An 18,220-nucleotide genomic window follows, 5' to 3' on the forward strand; every position below is an offset into this window, starting at 1 on the left:
TGGACCATCTAGAAAGGATATAGCCACTAATGAAGCCAAAAAAGTGATTGGGTGGGTCTGGGCATCTCATCTTCACTACTTCAATAGAAAACAGGATGAATTTCATTGCAATAGAAGATCATCTTTACAACAGTTTGGTGGATTCATTCGATACTGGATACTTGGGTACTTAGTGCCCTAATATCAATGGAGGAACAGGTGTCATTTCCTCTACTTTCCCACTCCCCAAAGGTAGGCCCCACCTGGAGCTGGTTAGAAATGCATCTGGGGCCTCACTCACACTTGCTGGATCAGAATCTGCATTTTTTTTTTTTTTTTTTTTTTTTTTGAGACAGAGTCTCCCTCTGTCACCCAGGCTGGAATGCAGAGGCACGATCTCAGCTCACTGCAACCTCCGCCTCCCGGGTTCAAGTGATTCTTCTGCCTCAGCCTCCTGAGTAGCTGGGACTACAGGTGTGTGCCACCACGCCCAGCTAGTTTTTGTATTTTTAGTAGAGACAGGGTTTCACCATGTTGTCCAGGATGGTCTTGATCTCTTGATATCGTGATCCGCCCGCCTCGGCCTCCCAAAGTGTTGGGATTACAGGCGTGGGCCACCACGGCTGGCCCAAAATCTGTGTTTTAACAAGAGTTCTAGACCCAAGGAGATTCATGTGCACCTTGAAGTTTAAGAAGTACTGCTGCACTTGCGTTGGCCAAAATTTACAGAAGAAAAAATGAAAGATAAAAGAAAAATTACAAGTGAAAATACAAGTAACAAGAATATGAGCAAATGTCAGGGAAGAGAAGGAAAGCCAAAAGTGGGCCCTGTGGGGAAAAAAGTTTTTCATGAAATTAATAAACCATGGGCCCAATTTATTTCAAAGGAATAAACTGGAAAAGTTAAAAAAGAAACACAAAGACCCAATAAAAGCCACTGATACAAGGAATTTTATGTGCAATCTTCAGATAATAACTTTGAAAGACAAAATCAACAGGGTGGTACTTACAAATTTACAAGACACCCAAATGAAAGCAAAAGGAAAGACACAAACTGAGCAGCAACAGAAGACAAATTAGAGTAAGTGAAAAACAACCAAGGGGAAAGCACCTGGACTTAAAGCATCCTTGGAGAGTCTTTCAATAATGTGTAAACATTTTTTAGCCACTTATACAGGCAAAACATTCACATTTTTTAAAAATGTGCCATAAAGCATAGGCCTCTCTGAACACCACTCTGTCCCCAGAGGAAACCTCTGTTACAAGCCTGGTTCACAGCTTTCAGGCCTCTTTTGTATGAATAAGTGATTCCATTAAAAATATTATACTGTCAAAAATATGATATCGTTTTGTGTGTTTTCTTTTTCAAAAACAGTGTCACCCTGTACCTATCACTCTGCAACCTGCTTTTTTCACTCAAAATTACGTTTCTGAGATCTAGTCTTACGACTAGTTACTAACTGAATGTATTCCTTTTAACTACTCTTGCAGTGTTTTCCAACTTTTTTGACTGAATCACACAGTAAGAAATACACTTTATATTGTAATCCAGTTCGCATTTGTGAATACACAAAACTGAAACAAAAGCTCACCAAATATTCAGCCACATTATGTGCAATGCACTCCATTATCTTCTATTCTTTTGTTTCACACAGTGTCAAAACCCACTAAGGTATTTTATTGACCCACTAAAGATCTGAACAACTCAGGTTTTATTTAGCTCATCTCCCACTGATGGATATTTACATTGTTGTCTTCAATTTTCTACGATTACTATAATGTCCAATGAACATTGTACATGTGAATGTTTCTCTAGGACAGATACCTATTAGTGGAACTGCTGGGTTCTAAGAGATGGGCATTTATAATTTAGATAAATATCACAAAATTGCCTTCCAAAGCAATTATATCCATTTACTCTCACCAGCAATGTATGAAAGTAATATTTCTTTACACTGTCACCAAATCAGTGTATTATTAAATATTTTGATCTCTTCCAATCTGATAGATTACAAATGCCTTCTTATTGTGGCTCTGATTTGTACTTTTTATTATAAGAGGGTTGTGGGTCTTTTCATATATTTAAGAGCCACTTACACTTCTTTTCTGTGAATTTCTATCCATGTCCTTTTGCCCATTTTTCAATTAATAACACTTTTTATTTATTTTTAAAGGCTCTTTGTATATGAAGAAAAGTAACTCCTTTTATCATATTTTTTCCAAATTATTTTTCTCAGATTATCATGTATCTTTTGACTTTGTTTATGGTGGTACTCTCATGAAGTGGTTCTCATTTTGATGTTGTCAAATGTATCAATCTTTTATGTTATAGCTTCTGGGATTTGTGTCAAACTTAGGAAGGTCTCTCTACTCCCAAGATAACAGAAAAATTCTTCTATGGCTTTTATACTTTCATTCTTTATTTAACCATTTGACCTATGTTTGATAGGCTTATTCGGGTCTAAAGCACAAATTAGGGATCCTGCTCTTTCTTATCTCCCAGATAGCTATCTGGTTGTGAAGATCCTATATTTCTCCATACATTCGAAATACTGCCTTTATCACAAAATACACACACACATACACATGCCCTTATTTATTTCGGGTTCGCTATTCTGTCCCATCACTTGTTCAGCCAATTAGTACCAAGTGATCTTAGTTACTGTAGTTTTTTTAAATGCTTACTATATATCAGAACTAGAACTTTCTTTTTCTTTTTCATATTTTTCATGCATGCTAATTTTTCCATATGAACTTAGAACCAGCTTTTCTACACCCAAAATAATCCTAGTGGTAATTTTATTGTGATCACACTTTACATGTATAGGAAAAGTGACATTTTTATAACACTGACCCTTTCTAGCCAAGATTACATTATCTTTCTCTTTAAGTCTTTTATGCCCCTTGGTAGTGCTGAGGTTATATATTAATATAATTTTATTAAGCTTATAACTAGACATTTTATCTCTTTTGTTGCTTATACAAGTGGGATTTTTTTTTCTTCCATCATATTTTCTAGCTGGATATTTATGGGGGAGTACTACTCATTTTTGTGCATTAATTATGCACCAAACTACCTTACTGAATTCTCTTGTTTGTCTTTTAGTTTTGCCTTTTCCTTCTAGGTTTTATACCTCTTATCTAATTATACCAGCTTCTCCCCACCAGAACAAGGTTATGTAATTATGGTGCTTAATCGAGATTTTAATGGGAATGCATCTAGCATTCACCGTTTTAATACTAAGCAAAATTTTGGCTACTTGCTTGACAAAAATGTATTTTCCCATGTTGAGGAGGTATCCAATTATTCCTATAGCAGTTTTTATTAGAAACGGATGTCTAATTTTTCATAAACCTTTTCAGCATCTTATTTTCTCCTTAGATCCTTTAATACAATGAATTTTTATTAACAGAAATCCTAAAGTTAACCTATCCTTATCTTCCTGTTCTGGAACTCCCGTGACCATGGAGTTCTTTCAATGGGCTGCTGGGTTCTAATTATGTTATTAGAATGTTGCATCTTCAGTGTTCAAAACGGAGACCACTTCGTGGCTCTGTGTGCACACCTGTTTTTTTGTCACATTTTGTTACACTAGCTTCATAAAAAGAATTTAAGTGCTCTTTCTCTACTCTAGGACAATGTAAATTGCATTAAAATCACCTGTACCTTCAATATTTGAAAACATTCACCTGTGAAACCATCTGGTTCTGGGACTATTTTAAGAAATAGCTCTTTGATAACTTTCTCCATTTCTTCTATGGTAATTGGTCTGTTTAAATTTTATTCTATTCTAGTGTCTGGGTTTTTTGTGTGTGTTTTTTTAAGAACACATACTTTCATGTTATATAAACTATTTCTAAACATAGAAAAAGATCCTACCAGCATCACTATAAGAAGTAAATATAGCCTCCACCCCAAACCTTACCAGGACAACGCCCAACCAGCCTGGTTCCTAGCTGCTGCACCCCTCCTCTCTGCCCTGTTTAAGGCTTCATCTTTTCTCACCAACAGATTCACAAAAAAAGAGGACAGACAGGTTTGCAACAAACTAGAAATACACTCCACAGCAACACAGGGGCTACCCCTGTCCACCCCACCTCCAGTGCCATCAGGGAAGGACTGCTGAAACTCGCCTTACTTTCTCTCATGTAGCCAAATGGCCCATTCCCCTCTCAGTAGAGGTCCTTCCAATTTTGTGTGGGCTTCTTTTTCTGAGCCTTCACCAGCCCCTACCCCATGGCTGAAGCCAGCAGCCCACCCCACTCCACTCACTCCAAATCCTCTGCCTCCTACGCACAGTATGAAGGGATCCATGTGTATGCCTGTCCACCAGGCACCCGGCAGAGGCTAGAGTACCTGCTATACACAGGTCCTGCCGTCTAAGAGCGTGTTACCCGAATGAAGGGTGAAGACCTGTCCACAACTAACAATAAGTCCCTCAGGAAGCCTCCCAGAATGACCAGGCACTAAACAGTGCAGCAGAGAGTGATCCCGGGGTGTAAAGATGAGGAACGACTGGCTGGCCAGGAAACCCACATCCAGCAAGAGACAGAGGGCAAGGCTGAAGACCAGCATCTGCCTGGCCAGAGCAGGGGCCAGATAAATAAACCTGGAACACATGGGCCCTGAAGCCCCAGCAAGAGGTTTGGACAGACAACCAGAGCCCCTATGGGCTCCAGGGAGTAACAGGAAGAAAGTGGTGTTTTCGTCACACCCCCCAACAGTCTATGATGCCAGACTTGCATTCAAAGAAATGGCTAGCTGTGCCAAGAACTCGGTGAGCTGCAGGGGGTGAATAAACCACAACCCTACGCTGATGCCACAAGTGACAATGAACACACACACACAATTCCAGGCTCTAATGACAGAGAGCAGACTGGAATCATACCACAGCACTAGGGCTTAAATCATTTATTGCACTACACAATAAAAACCACATTGCCACAAATCTCTAACCTCAGGGGGCATCTGTGCTAGCCCAGCACTTCTCAAACTTGACGTGCACCCAATCACCTGAAGGTCTTGTTAAAACTGCAGATTCTGATTCCACAACTGTGGATGGGACCAGAGGTTCTGCATTTCTTTCTCTTTCTTTCTTTCTTTCTTTTCTTTCTCTCTCTCTTTCCTTTCTTTCTTTCTTTTTTATTTTTTGATGGAGTTTTGCTCTTGTAGCCCCGGCTGGAGTACAATGGCGCGATCTCAGCTCACTGCAACCTCTGCCTCCCGGGTTCAAGCGATTCTCCTGCCTCAGCCTCCTGAGTAGCTGGGATTACAAGCACACGCCACCATGCCCGGCTAATTTTTTGTATTTTCAGTAGACATGGGGTTTCATCATGTTTGCAAGGCTGGTCTCAAACTCCTGACATCAGGTGATCCACCCGCCTCAGCCTCCCAAAGTGCTGGGGTTACAGGTGTGAGCCACCACACCTGGCCCTGCGTTTATTTCTAGGCAGCTCGCAGGTGATGCTGCTGGTGCAGGGGCCATGCTTTGAGTACTAGATTATACTAAGGCTGTAGTGGGCTCGCAGGCAGCTGATTAAGGGCATTAACCACAGGCAGAGAGAGAACTGGGGGCTGCCTGTGGCCTGCGGCAGAGCACCCAAACTAATCAACTCATTTTCTATTCAAAAGATTCACGCTGGGGGTTCAGTAACAGGCAGGGCTGCCTTAAAGCCATTAGTAAATGGAAACCACCCCCTGCATTTCACAACTGCTGTCTAATTACCTTCATGTAACCTCTCACAGCGCCCTAAGCCAGCTCTTTCAAGTACTGATGCCACTAATCAAGTCGTAAAGCCTTAAAGCATCATATTATTAGCCTTGATAACAGAGTGTAAAACAAACCTGAACGACAATGCATTCACTTCTCCCAGCTGAGGCCATCAGTCAAGCTAACGTTTACTGTACAACCCAGGTCAAGGGAAAATGCACTTAACCAGTGAGAATCCCATATCCAGGATGGGCCATGCCAGAGAAAAGTAGTAGCTTTTTAAACGAACTATTTGAGGAGATTCTGGAAACTGATAAGACCTGCCACAATCCCAGAGACTTCTTTCCTGTCTCCATCTCCTTAGATAAATCAAAACCTGGAAGAAGCTTCCACTTCCCAGCCCCCTCCCCCCTCCCCCCTTCCCCCATCTTCCCCTCTCCTCACTCAGGTCACCTGCTTATGCACAGTGACCCATTCAGATCAACCCCCCTCACAAATCACAGTGCTCCCCATCATGGCTTGATTCTGAAATCAGGTAGCCTGTGTTTCAAGCGCATGCCTGTGGCCCGCATGTCCGAAGGCAGACCTGGACCTCACCTCCATGCGATCCACAAAATTAAACCCCCTACACATCCCCCCACACGTGCCAACAAATCAGGGTTCTAAAGTGTACAGAACCTCAGCACCTTACTATACACTGGGGGGATTCACAAGACATAATCCCTGAACTTGAGAGGCTGCTACAAGGGGAGATACAGCACCCCAAGCTTATGTAGCAACCAAACCTTAAGGTCCCCAGTGGCTGGTACCCACCGATGTGGAGAATGTCCTATATTGGGCCCCCAGTTCTACAGCACATAACTAATGACAACTCCATGGTGGGGATTAGGTCATTGGCTCTGGAAGGAAACAAGGCTGAGGATGTGCCCTGCTCAGGGTAAGCACTCCTGCCGTGGTGTTGACTGGGCAGAATGTGAGGAACAAGAATTAACCTGTCCTACAATGGCCACAGGTGGGTAACTCACTTGAGATTACACGCTGGGTATTAATGCTGAAACCACAGCTCAGGTCTCCCAACTGCCAAGCAGAGGTTCTTTCCACTAAATTACACTCCCACTCCCCTCTCCTCTATTTTGGAATTCCTCAATGAAATTAGCATTAGATTTGCCTTTTATTTGCTCTTTATTCTCCCCACAACTTCAACCAACCTCCAGCACCCTCAACGTGATTTAACCCACCTAGGAGTTGCTCCTGTTCTGCTGCTATCCATGAGACGGGAGGACAGCAAAGTAAAGTCACCTCCCTTCCAAGGGCTTCGTTTCCTTTTCCCTAAATGAAGGGGTTAGTGGAGATACTTTCTCAGATCCTTTCCAGCTTTTTTTTTTTTTTTTTTTTGAGTCGGAGTCTCGCTCTGTTGCCCAGGCTGGAGAGCAGCGGCGCGATCTCGGCTCACTGCAAGCTCCACCTCCCGGGTTCCCGCCATTCTCCTGCCTCAGCCTCCCGAGTAGCTGGCACTACAGGCGCCCGCCATCACGCCCGGCTAATTTTTCGTATTTTTAGGAGAGACGGGGTTTCACCGTGTTAGCCAGGATGGTCTCAATCTCATGACCTCGTGATCCGCCCGTCTCGGCCTCACAAAGTGCTGGGATTACAGGAGTGAGCCACTGCGCCTGGCCCGATCCTTTCCAGCTTTAAGCAGAATCAATAGGCACTTCACTTTGCAGGTAAAACAGAAAAGAGGCTCCCTAAACTATGGCCCCTGCCTCATCCTGGTCTGTGCAGGGAGGATGGGCTGGTCTACGCACCTGATAAGAAGCTCCAGTCCACAAAGAACCCATCCACCAATCGCCTCCCATGGTCCACCCAGAGCTTCCCCAGCCCACACAAGAGGAGGAACAGAATGCTGCCAGCAGCCTCTCAAAAACTTGCCAGGAAGAATTCTTAATTAGAGGTTTTTTGTTGCATTGCGGTATTTTATTTTCAATGACTTTTTTAAATTATAGAAATTATAGTTAGTTCATGCTCATTAGAGAGAATCAGAAAACATTTTATTTTTAATAACTTAAAATCATAAAATAAATGTCATTGGTTACAGAAAAATCAGGAAACTTATTAAAAGAAAATCTTACCTATAAACAAATCTAAATATATTTAATTAAATCATATTTCAATCAAGAATCAAAGAAACCCAGGAGTTGGGATTGACTTTAGAGTGACTGTACAGGATGAGTCTTGGACACTGTCATGTAAGTCATGGGGGGATTACTATGATCCAATCCAATCTCCCACTGAGGTAGAAGAAGGTAGGCAAGAATTCTGTTTCCACTGTCCCTGACAGGGGGCCACCCAGCCTCTACCTGAACACTTCCTGCTTTTTCAGCCCTTCTCCAGACAGCCCAGGCCATCTTGGAGGACAGCTCCATCCACGGTTCTTCCTACAGCAGAAGGTAGTGAATAAGCACAGGCTTTTGAGAAAGTTGGGCTCAGGTTCAATTCCAGGTTCAGCCTCTTACATGCTCCATGACCCTAGGAAAGTCATTCAGCCTCTTTGAACTTGAATTTCCTCATCTCTGTAATGGTAACAATAATGCCTGCCTCATTGAGATTTCAATGAGAAAATGTCTAGCGTGCACTTGGCAAAGTGCCTTCCACAGTAGTCTAAGTGATCAATAAACAGCAGGTATTATTATTAAATGGTAGCTTGGAACAATGGCTTTCAAACTTTTTCCATTCTTACTCTCACCAATTAATTACACTTTATATCATGACCCAGCACATAAAATATCTCTATATACACATAAATATATCAAACTAGACAAATATTTTCAAGAAACAAATGCTGACCCATGTTCATTTGGTCCACTCAGACTTTTTTTTCCTACTTTCCTCTCCTTTCTATTCACTTCCTTTTTAAAAACTGCTGGTCTTCACGGTGAAACCCCGTCTCTACTAAAAGCACAAAAAATTAGTCGGGCGTGGTGGCGAGCGCCTGTAATCCCAGCTACTCCAGAGGCTGAGGCAGGAGAATGGCGCGAACCTGGGAGGTGGAGCTTGCAGTGAGCAGAGATCGGGCCACTGAACTCCAGCCTGGGCAACAGAGCGAGACTCCGGCTCAAAAACAAACAAACAAAAAAAAACAACTGCTGGTCTTGGCTGGGCACAGTGGCTCACGCCTGTAATCCTAACACTTTGGGAGGCCCAGGCAGGTGGATTGCCTGAACTCAGGAGTTCAAGACCAACCTAGGCAAAATAGCAAGACCCCATCTCTACTAAAATACAAAAAGTTAGCCGGGCATGGTGGCGCAGGCCTGTAGTCCCACCTACTCGGGACGCTGAGGCAGGAGAATTGCTTGAACCCCAGAGGCAGAGGTTGCAGTAAACTGAGATGGTGCAATTACACTCCAGCCTGGGCGACAGAGCAATGCTGTCTCAAAATTAATTAATTAATTAATTAAAACTGCTAGTCTTGATCACTAACTTGATTGCACAACTGACAAACAGATTGCAAATCACAGTTTGAAAAACACTGGCTGAATGCGGTGGCTCACACCTATAATCCCAGCACTTTGGGAGGCTGAGGCAGGCAGATCACTTGAGGTCAGGAGTTTGAGACCAACCTGGCCAACATGGTGAAACCCTGTCTCTACTGAAAATACAAAAAAATTAGCCAGGCGTGGTGGCGTGCACCTGTAGTCCCAGCTATGTGGGAGGCTAAGGCAGGAGAATTGCTTGAACCCAGGAGATGGAGGTTGCAGTGAGCCGAGATCGTGCCGCTGCACTCCAGCCTGGGCGACAGAGACTCCATCTCATTAAAAAAAAAAAAAAAAAAAAAAAGAAGAAAAGAAAACAAATGAAAAGAAAAAAAAAAGAAAGAAAAGAAAAGAATAACACTGACTTATACTAAGACCAAATCTCTCCTCCTAGCTGGGCACCATGGCACTTTGGGAGGCCAAGACAGGCAGATTGCTTGAGCTCAGGAGTTCAAGAACAGCCTGGCCAACATGATGAAACCCTGTGTCTACAAAAAAATAAAAAAGTTAGCCAAGTATGGTGGCATATGTCTGTAGCTCCAGCTATTCAGAAGGCTGAGGTGGGAGAATCACTTGTGCCCAGGAGACGAAGGTTGCAGTGAGCCAAGATCTCGCCTGGGCAGCAGAGCCAAACCCTTTCTCAAAAAAAAAAAAAAAAAAAAGAATCTCCTGCCATACCTTCCACCTTTCACTTTACCTTCTGGAACCACACAGATCTACTCTGCTCCATCTTCCACCTCAGACTTTCACATATGAAACATTCTTCATTCTGTCAAACAGTCATTTCATGAGATGGGGCTGCCCAATCCACCTTCGCTCCATCCCTTTCTGCCCAACTCCTTCCTTCCCCTGCACTCTGCGCCTCTTCCATCACTGCCATCCAGGATGGCCGTGATCTTCTAGCAGCTGCCCTGCTTCTCCCATGGCCTCTCCACAGCCTCAGCTCAAGCAGCCTGGCGTGAGCATCTTTTTTTTTCTTTTTTTTTTGAGAATGAGTTTCGCTCTTGTTGACCAGGCTGGAGTGCAATGGCATGGTCTCGGCTCACCACAACCTCCGCCTCCCAGGTTCAAGCAATTCTCCTGCCTCAGCCTCCCGAGTAGCTGGAATTACAGGCGTGTGCCACCATGCCTGGCTAATTTTGTATTTTTAGTAGAGACAGGTTTTCTCCATGTTAGGCTGGTCTCGAACTCCTGACCTCAGGTGATCCGCCTGCCTCAGCCTCCCAAAGTGCTGGGATTACAGGCGTGAGCTACAGTGCTCGGCCATGGGCAACTTTTTGAACCTTCATGCAGGATGCTTTATCCATCTCCAGAGGAACTCATCTTGGTTTCTTCCAGCCCATCCGTAACTCTACTTGGAAAGCTGGTTCTCTCATATAAATGTGTTCCTTCTTTGTCCTTCCACAAATTAGGATGCCTTTGGGGCTCATCAAATAAGAAAAGCGAAAGTGAGGAAGAATTTTAGTATGCATATTTGAGCCAAAACCTACAACCAGAAAGTGCCCCCTTCTTACTCATTTCTAAACTAGCTCTGCCTGCTAACCCTGGAACCAAACCGAGAAAGCCCCACCACCCAGCCACATCTATGTCCCCCTTACGGTGAAAGCGGCCCCGAGACAAGGAATCGCACACCTGGCTGCAAACGCAGCCTTTCAGAGCTGAGATCTCCCAGCACCACCTTGCATGGGCAGGAAACCATAGATATCAGATGCAGCCACAGTTTCCCATATCCTATCTGTATTTGTAGTGATCAAAAAATACATCCGTGGTAATAAGAAAAAATAAAATAAAATGCACACACATGCACCTAATATCATACTCCAATTGCTAACATTTTGTAATTTGGGTTATTTTTTTAAAAACATTTCCAAAGCAATGACAAAAATGTCTACTCTGCCTTCAAAACCCAAGCTGACTCCTCCTTGATCCCATCTGTATCATTGTACTTGAGGAGTTTGTCACAAACACATTTAAGGGAGTGGTTCTCACAAGAGGAACCTTTGACAACCTGCCCCCCAACATTTATGGCTTTCTTAGATAATCTGTATCCCTAGACAATATAGTTTTATGTTTTTATTGACCTTAAAATGTAATAAAAAGATATCATGCTGTATGGAATATTCAAAGTCTTGTTTTTCTAAATCCAAAATTATATTACTAAAATTCACTCAAACCATTACATATAGATGTTGTTCATTCATTTTGCTGCTGTATAACAATCTATCACATGACAATAATGTATGTACCCATTCTCCAGCTGATGGGCATTTGAGTTTCCAGTGTTTTGCCATCATGAACAGTGCTACTAGGAATATTCTTAGTATATGTTATGTATACATGCTGCCCACATAAGCAAGTTTCTCACGATGATTATATACCTAGGAGTGAAAATGCCAGGACATGCTGCATGTGAATGTACAACATTACAAGATACAGGTTGAACATCCCTAAGCTGAAAACCTGAAAACTTGAAATGTTCCAAAATCGTAAATTTCTTGAATGCCAACATGATACCACAAGTGGAAAATTCCACACTTGACCTCAATCTCATGACATGTTGCATCGAAATGCGATCAAGGCTTTGTTTCATACATAAAATTATTTTATGCATTTGTTTATATATAACAAGTGCATTATAGTATCTCAAATATTCCAAAATCGGTCCCAAGAATTTTGGATAAGGGATCCTCAATCTGTACTACCAAACTGTTTTCCAAAGCAACTGCATCAAGTTACACTCCTACCAGCAGCTCCTAAATGACCATAATGTCCTAACTCCTCTTCATCTTCAATGCTTGCTGCTGCACAGCTTCTTCACATCTGCCCATCAAACAGGGATGAAATGGAATGTCACTGTGATTTGTATTCCCTGATTACTAATGAAATTAAGTGTCTCATCATAAAAAGAGATCCTCTCCCAACCTAACTCCCTATACTTTTCTTTCATGCTCATATTGTCATCCATAATTAAACATTTGTGGGATTAATTGATGAAAGCCCATCACTATTTTCTTCACCACGGCATACTGCACAAGTGGCACAAAGTAGAGCCTCTGTGTATCTGTTGAATTAATGAATGCACCGGTAACCCAGTACATGAGGCTATTCAGTTAGTCTTCAGGCTCTGACCTGATTTTATTAAAAGCCCGGGTTCATGACTCAGGGTTTGACCTCCCCAGCTGAGTTATCATGGAGGTAAAAGTGACGAGGTACCTCCTAACCTGGACTGAAGAGAGGGAAGGGCCCAGAGAGGATGGGAGCAAAGTCCACTCTGGAATCAGTGTGATTAGCCATGCCTCCTCAAAAACAGTAATAGTAAAAAAACAACTGCTTTAGTGAATTGCAAGCTAAGCATGGGTCACATACTTCACACTGACTAATAAAAGCTACCATTTACACAGCATGCTGTCACTTACTGGATTATTCATCTGATCCTCACAACATCTCTATGGAATGAATATGACACCCCCCCACCCACATTTTACAGCACAGAAAATGGAAGCTCAGAGAGGCAAAGAAAGTGCCCAGTCACAGAGCACATAAAGGGCAAACCCAGAGTCAGAGTCAAATCAAGTCCAGTCTGGCCCCAGAGCCCATGCCCCTTTCACATACCTAAACCGACTTGGCCCCCAGGCTTTTTTTTTTTTTTTTTTTTTTTTTTTTGAGAGGTAGTCGCACACTGTCGTCAGGGCTAGAGTGCAATGGTGCGATCTCGGCTCACTGCAACCTCCACCTCCCAGGTTCAAGCAATTCTCCTGCTTCAGCCTCCCAAGTAGCTGGGATTACAGGTACCAGTCACCACACCCAGCTAATGTATTGTATTTTTAGTAGAAACGGGGTTTCACTATGTTGGCCAGGCTGGTCTCAAACTCCTGACCTCGTGATCCGCCCACCTCGGCCTCCCAAAGTGCTGTGATTACAGGCGTGAGCCAGTGCCCCGCCGGCCCCCTGGGCTTTTTATCTTCTCTGCATGGGGGTGCTTTTCCTCCCCACCCGCCCCCACAAACCTCCCCAGGCTCCAAGTTTTGCTCCACATCCCACAAAGACTTTCCCTGCACATGGGGAGCAGTGCTCTGGAGTACAAGGTCACCCTCCAGTCTGTCCCTAACATTTGCACTGACATACTTACCTGACAGTTCCCTGGCTGCAAGATGCTAGGTGTCACCCAACAAGTTGGCAAGGGGACATCGTCCAGGCCTGTCTCTCCTAGGGTTCTCCCAAGTCAAAGGTTTCCCCTTCAGTTCTGCAGAAACCAATCCCTTTCCAACTCTGAAAGGCTTTTACTGCAAACTGGAAGCAAACATCTAGCAAATGCCTACTACACACCGGGCACACGACATGTCTTAACTCAGCAAAAAATAGTATGTAGCCACTAAAATTATATAATCCAGATCAACACATGTAAATATACCTGAAATTCTGTGAAGTGAAAAGAAAGCAACTCAAAAATAGTAGCTCCATGCCAGATGTGAGTAAACACAGTACCCCCATCCAGACACCACTGGATAATAGAAATAGAAATGGGTGTTCATGACAATCTTTCTTCAGGAAAGTTACCTAGAGTTCCAATGTCCCCCAGGAGCTACTTGTCAACTATTTATAACAGGTGTGGTTTCAAAGCAATGCTACAAAGAATTATTCCCAACAAGAATGAAAACTCCATGTGGGTCATGATCACATCTATTTTGTTCACAGCTGTCTCTCCAATGCAGAGGTTGAAGCCGTCAGACGCGGGATCAGCAACTATGGCCTGCTGCTAAACCTGGCCAAACACCTGGTTTTGTGAATAAAGTATGATTGGAACGCAGACACGCTCATTCATTTACGAGTGATCTATGACTGCTTTTGTGTTACAGCAGCAGAGTTGAGTAGTTAGGACAGAGATACTGCCCACAAAGTAAAAATATCTACTCTCTAGCCCTTTATAGAAAGTTTGCCAATCTTTGATCTAATGCTTAGCCTGGAATTCTGCATATAGTGGAATAATACTTATTGAATTAATAAACTAACTTATGAATGTATTATATAAATTTAAAACCTTATATGAAATTATTATTAGGTTTATTGACTTCAATTAACCTAAACCAAGGTAATATATAAGAACTAAGGACTGGGCACAGTGACTCACACCTATAATCCTAGCACTTTGGGAGGCTGAGATGGGAGGATCACTTGAGGCCAGAAGTTCGAGACCAGCCTGGTCCACAGAGCAAGAACCCATCTCTATAAAAAATAAATAAATACATTCTTTAAAAAAAAAAAAAAAGAACTAAGGTTTATTCACCTAGGGCACATATATGTGTAGTGAATGAGAAATACGTTCTTTTGTTTATTGTTTGTTAAATTTTGATAGAGACAAGGTCTCACTCTACCACCCAGCTGAAATGCAGTGATGCAATCATAGCTCACTGCAGCCTCAAAACAGCTAGGCTCAAGAAATTCTCCCACTTCAGCCTCCCAAGTAGCTAGGACTATAGACGTGCACCATCATGCCCAGCTAACTTTTTTGTAGAGACAGGGTCTCACTATGTTGCCCAGGCTGGTTTTGAACTCCTGGGCTCAAGCGATCCTCCTGCCTCCATCTTCGAAAGCACTGGGATTATAGGTGTGAGCCACCTTGCCCTGCCTTACTTTTTTTTCTTTTCTTTTATTTTCTTTTTCTTTTTTTTTTTGAGACAAAGTCTCATTCTGTCACCCAGGCTGGAGTGTGATAGCACCATCTCAGCTCACCGCAGCCTCCACCTGCCAGGCTCAAGCAATCCTTCCACCTCAGCCTCCTGAGTAGCTGGGACTACAGGCGTGTGCCACCACACCCAGCTAATCTTTGTATTTTTTGTAGCGACAAGGTCTCCCTATGTTGCCCAGACTGGTCTTGAACTCCTAGGCTCAAATGATCCTCCCGCTTCAGCCTCCCAAAATATTGGGATTATAGGCATGAACCACCACACCCAGCACATTCTTTTTAATATTAAAAAAAAAAAAAAATCAGGCTCTTGACACCATCATTAGGAGGTATGTATGCCTTGAACAATTTATTCCATGGCAGAGACAGATTACACCAAGTCATGTACACCCTAGAGCTAGGGTAAGTATCATGCAGCCACTGCTTGCAGTGGGAAACAGCTGATAAGAACTTGGCATGACATCTAGGGCCAGAAATAGGAGTCAAGTCTGGGTAACCAATCAAAATGCTGTAATAATCCCCAAGTGGGGCTCAAAGTAGGATTTTGGCCTCCTGAGCCTTATATTCTAAGCAACTAAGCTACAGGCCCAGGCTGACTAAGGTGAAATCATTTCATTTATTTTCTATGTAACTTCTGGTAGGGACAATGCATCGGAAAACAATTGTAGGCTCAATGATGTTCCCCTTAATTTATCAGTACCATCTGCATTATAATGTAACTGAATATTTTTAGTTCTGCAGACTTGATTATTCAGAGGCTGATCATTCAGCTGTTGGCTTTTTGAAGCTCATTATGGCCTGAGCACCCGAAGACAGGAGAGAGGAAATGAAAGGAGGTGAAACTCAAATCAGTGGGCGTTGCTACTTTATTAGCAGATGAGACATCAAGATTGGGGTGGAGGGGGTGCTAAAGGGTGAAACCCCAGGTTTCCAGAGCTGAGGCTCTCTTCAGGCAGCTTTTATCAGACTCACACATCTTACATCACAGCACACTGACAGTCTGTCAATAATTCTGTGATACTGGCCTATCCCTATAGTGATCCAAGACTATCACTAAGCTCCCTTCCTTTGTTCATATGGAAAAACCAAAACTCCAAAGGAGATTAACAGTTGAAGCCTTGAGGCCTAGAACCAACCCTTGGCCTGGAGAAGTCAGAAGACAGGTCCACCCAGACTCCCAAAAGCCTGAGGATGGATTCATTTAGGGAAATGTTTAGAAAAGAATGCTGGGAGGAGTCTAAGCCACTTCCTCATGGAGCCCTGCCTTCCTCTCCCTCCTTTCCACACATTAATTATTCCCAGCAGGCCTTCCCACTTCCCAGGAACCCACAGATAGAGAAGTCCAATACATTGGCTCTGAGCCCTGGGTCACACCCAAGGTCCCCTGGCACTGTCCCTCTCGCAGCAGGCTGAGCTGTGGTTGGAGACTTGACTCAGGTCCCAGGCCCACAGGCCCTTCAACCCCTCTGTGCCCAGCAGGCACTGGGTGAATGTTATTGAACAAATGAATGAAAGCCACTCATTATTTTAAGTGAAAACTAAGTCACACCCAAGGAGGACCACAGTCCTAATTTCTCTAGTGACATTATTCCTCCAGCTGAGGCATGCAAAACACACCTCACTTCTCTCTCCTCTCCTCTCCTCTCCAGTCTGCTTCCTTTTTTCTTCCATCCTGAGCACTGGTGTCTGGAGAAACCCCTACCCTGGGAAGGTAGCATTCTCTTCTCTGGCTGACAACAGACTTTCCTGTGGATGGACCCTGCGAGGTCTGGGAAGCCCTACTCACCTAACCCAGTAAGCTCCAGGCCGTCCTAAGTGAACCAACCACAGGAGAAAACCACGGAGGGGGGGAAATGGAAGGAAGCACCCCCTGCTACCGCCTCCTCTCACTTTCCCCAGGGCCTTAGCTCTGTCAGATTTTGAAGCATAATGAGTTTTGTTTCATAACAGTCTTAAATGAACTGGAAGGGGGAAGGGGATGACAATGACAAAAATCTTAATTAAAAAAAATTCCTACAGGCAAAGAGATTATCCAGATCCTGAGATGTGATAAAAGTCTGTTGAGTTAGGCGCCCTCCCGAGCCCCCAAGGACACAGCACTGGACATACATTTACGGAGCGCCTACTGTGTGCTGGGCACTCTTCCGAGGGCTTCGGATGCAGCAGTGAACAAACCCATTCTAGGAGAGGGAGGACAGGCAACAAAGAAAACGAACGAGCAAATTACAGAGGATGCGAACAGGCTGAAGCTTTTTGGGAGAAAAGGAACAACAGAGCAGCTAAAGGAGATGGGGCATTCGGGCGAAGGCCCAGGGCAGTGCTAACTGGGGAGGTGAGGAAAGCCCTGTTGAGAAAGAGACAGACTTCTGAGCAAAGACTTGAAAGAGGGCAGGGAGGGAGCATTGCAGATGGGTATCTAGGTTCTGGAAGAGCAACCCCAGCAGAGAGGACGGCTGTGCAAAGGCCCGGAGGCAAGCGCATACCAGGTGTGGGGCTAGAGAGGAGGAATGAGGAGGAGAGCTGTAGAAAGACAGGGCCTCAGGGGGGCTCCGGACCACTGTAGGGACTCTGGCTTGTACCGCCTGACGGGGGCCGCTGATGGTTTGTAAGCAGGAGAGAGACAGGTTTCCTTGTCATTCTCTGCCACCCCATCCCATCATTCTTCCTGGTAATCTCCCTTGATATCATTTAATAAATATGGCTCAAAGCCCTCTCTGACTTCTCGCGATGAGTTATAAACTCAAACAACCTTAAGAAAACTGGCAAGTCCCACACCTACTGCTCCCCTAAATCAATATTAGACCATCTTCCCTCACTCCAAAAAGCAAGGAGTTGAATCTTTTTTCTATTAAGAGCTGCTGACCCAGAGAAGAAATAGAAATTGTTAATTAATAAGCCAGGCACTATGGCTCATGCCTGTAATCCCAGCATCTTGGGAGGTCGAGACGGGCAGATCGCTTGAAGTCAGGAGTTTGAGACCAGCCTGGACAACATGGTGAAACCCCCTTTCTACTAAAAATACAAAAATTAGCTGGGTGTTGGCTGAGTGTGGTGGCTCACGCCTGTAATCCCAGCACTTTGGGAGGCCAAGGTGGGTGGATCACAAGGTCAGAAGATTGAGACCATCCTGGCCAACATGGTGAAACCCCGTCTCTACCAAAATACAAAAAATTAGCCAGGCATGGTGGTGCGTGCCTATAGTTCCAGCTACTTGGTAGGCTAAGCAGGGGAATTGGTTGAACCCAGGAGGCGAAGGTTGCAGTGAGCCAAGATTGCACCACTGCACTCCAGCCTGGCAACAGAGCAAGACCCCATCT

General features: G+C 43.9%; 1 protein-coding gene and 1 pseudogene across 10 annotated transcripts in view; both read right to left on the reverse strand.

Moving 5' to 3' along the window:
• The window catches only part of TRERF1 (transcriptional regulating factor 1), a 227,846-nt gene that overhangs the window by 187,800 nt on the left and 21,826 nt on the right, over positions 1 to 18,220 (reverse strand). The gene's annotated exons all lie outside the window — the stretch shown is intronic.
• The window catches only part of LOC126953374 (uncharacterized), a 44,397-nt pseudogene that overhangs the window by 4,714 nt on the left and 21,463 nt on the right, over positions 1 to 18,220 (reverse strand).

This window comes from Macaca thibetana, chromosome 4, assembly GCF_024542745.1.
Source record: "Macaca thibetana thibetana isolate TM-01 chromosome 4, ASM2454274v1, whole genome shotgun sequence".
Taxonomy (NCBI): Eukaryota; Metazoa; Chordata; class Mammalia; order Primates; family Cercopithecidae; genus Macaca; species Macaca thibetana.